The sequence below is a fragment of the Microtus ochrogaster genome, linkage group LG7_11, assembly GCF_000317375.1.
Source record: "Microtus ochrogaster isolate Prairie Vole_2 linkage group LG7_11, MicOch1.0, whole genome shotgun sequence".
NCBI classification, from domain to species: domain Eukaryota; kingdom Metazoa; phylum Chordata; class Mammalia; order Rodentia; family Cricetidae; genus Microtus; species Microtus ochrogaster.
This window is the reverse complement of record NC_022032.1, coordinates 20031022-20033963: the sequence shown is the minus strand read 5'-3', so window position 1 is coordinate 20033963 and position 2942 is coordinate 20031022.

The window sequence follows — 2942 nt, the reverse complement described above, 5'->3', positions numbered from 1 at the left end:
CTCTCTCTCTCTCTCTCTCTCTCACACACACACACACACACACACACACACACACACACACACACACACACCTTGTCTGCACCCCTGGGCCTCCTCTGGGCATAGGTACTGCCTGCAATTTTCCAGACCCTTAACTCACAAAATATAGCATAAATAACACCATGTTCTTATGCCCTTGATGAGATATCACTACCAATCATAGATAAAAAATGACTCAGAGCATCCACATGGTATCGACACACATAGTCACGAAATATTTCTTGGCTCTTTGATGATACATGCACACACACATAAATCTTTGCAGAAAATTAGTCAATATAGCAAAAGAATGTTTTTGATAGTCTGTGAGAAAAGTATCATTTGCTGAATGAGAAAACTAAAATATTTCCTTGGGGATTGGGTTTTTCATTTCATCTGCAGAGTGGATGTCCTACAGAATCTTCCTGTGTGTACTGATCGTGTTTTTTTTTTCTCTTTGGGAGAGTTGAGGAAAGACACTGGTTATTTAAACAGTCAATCTTGACTGAGGGGGACAAATTGGAGATACCCTCTGAGTCCCTTTTTGAATGGGCTTTTAATTTATCTTGCGGACAAGTGAGATACTTAAACAAAACAATTAATCATTCAATTAGCAATATTTGCTGGCTGCCCTCAGCACTGGCTGTATAGCTGTGAACGAAAGAAAGAGAGCCACTGTCATCTTTTTTACAGTCTGGTCAATTCCTATTTCATTTCCATCGTAGCATCTTGGTAATGGCAGGGTTGTGGCCTCCAGCTATTATAGCAGCGCCTAGGCTTGTACATCATGCATCTAAGAAGGTACAATATGTGGCATGCTAACTCGGGTACATATAAACACATTTGAAATGAAGTCAGAGACCCTCAGCAGACTGCCAGCTAAGGCTCCAGATCTGTGCACAGAGTCATTGGTACCACTTCTGTGCTTGCCACCGGGGCTCTTCTATGAGGTTCTAAAATTCAGGGTGAGGGGAGAGCAGAAGATGAGGGTTCCACACTTGCCAGAGCACACAATCAATGTGAAGGTAAGTCCTGTGCTGCAAAGAGCCTTCCAGCGAAGTCTAAGATGAATAAAGACAGCTGGGTTAAAGGTTAAACTCTAGCAAAGACAACAGAACTGCAGCCATGTGCAGTTCTGCGAAACTACGATCACATTGAAGACATTTTTTTGAGCATGTTTGCTCAGTACTATTTCACTAGAAACAGTAACAGAGCTTAGTCTGTTACAAAATCAGGACAATCATGAGTTTACATTGGGTAATATATTGCCCAATGCTTAGTAATAAATATTCTGATGAATAAAAGGGAAACATAACTCTAAAATTTCCAAGATAGTTCTCTCTTCCCCTCCTCCTCACCCTCTCCCTCATCTCTCTTTGTGTGTGTCTCTCTCTACTGTGTGTGTTGAGTGTTCTTGTCCAAAGAAAAGATTTTCAACGTCAAAGGACGTCATGAGATGTTTTTTGGAATCACTTCCCAAGTGACTGGGAGGGAGTTCATCCTCTGCCTCTAAAAGCTGCCTGAGGAAGGGTCCCTAGCTTTATCTGGATGCTCATTGGAAAGACTGCTGTGATGCCCTTAGGGATTAAAGAGAGAGATTTCAGATGTGGAGCCTCAAGTCAGTAAAGTAGAGCTGGAGACTTGGCTCAGGTGGTGAAGTGCTTCCCACAATAGCATGGGGAACCATATCCTTAGTGTTCACCTAAAGGCTGCACGGGGAGCTACATGCCAATTATCCCAGCTATCTCAAGGCAGGGGTAGGCGGATCTCTGGAAATTTAAAGCTAGCCTGGTCTATATAGTAAGTTCTGGACCAGGATTACCTAATAAGACCCTGTCTCTAAACAAACAAACAAGTAAGTAAATATAAGGTCACATTCTGGGTACTGGAGGCTACTGGGTAGATTTTAGCATGCAAATGAGGGCAGGGGCATGGTTTAACCTTGAACCATCTTCTGGGAGTTGACAGAAAGGGCTGGAAAGACATGGAATGTGGCAAGAGGTGGGCAGAGCTAGCAAGGGGTCTGGATTTTATTCCGTGGGCAGTGGGAACTGTGAAGGGGTCTGCGTGGGATCCACCTATGGTTTCAAAATCATGCTGTCAATTTCCCAACCGCCTCTTGAGCATCAAAGAAATTTCTCAACCTGCCGGCCTTTTGGAGGAATTTGCAACTGCTCCCTCATTGCCTCTCTGTCCATGACTAGGAGGGTTTGCTGAAACGCTCTGTTCTCTGGTCAGTGTTTTCAATTCTGTCTTATAAGTTTGTAAGGCAGAATGCTCATTTCTGTCTAGCCTCCTCTGATTTCCTTCTCCGTGGGTAGATGAAGTGAATTTAATTAATGACTTTGCACCACATACCCCCAAATAACCTTATGGGGGGCAGATTTCAGGCATACACTTTGTCCTCAGATTTCTGGGTGAAAAGTGATGATTTTTAGAGATTGTGTCATGACTTTTAAAAAAAAATCAATATTCATTCCAGAATTATAGTGGTTCCAGGGTGTGGTTTGATTTCTAACATTTTTCAGAATTTTTTTCTATGAAAAATTCCTTTTGTAATAGTTCCTAAAATTTTTAGATTTTATTGACATATGTGGAACTTCATAACTTAACATCTGTTTATTTTTGATCTTCAGACTGTGGATCCCGGCTTCAAGCTCCACTCTTCGTGTTTGTTTGTTTGTTTTACTTTTTTTTATTGAGAAAAGGAAAAAAAACAAGTTTCCACCTCCTCCCACCCTCCTATTTCCCTCCCCCTCCTCCCACCCTTCCCCCCCTCCTCCCACCTTTCTCCCCCTCCCCGTACTCCTCTCCCCCTCCCTCTCCAGTCCAAAGAGCAGTCAGGGTGCCCTGCCCTGTGGTAAGTCTTAGGTCCTCCCCCCTCCGCCCATATCTTGGAAGGTGAACATCCAAACTGGCTAGGC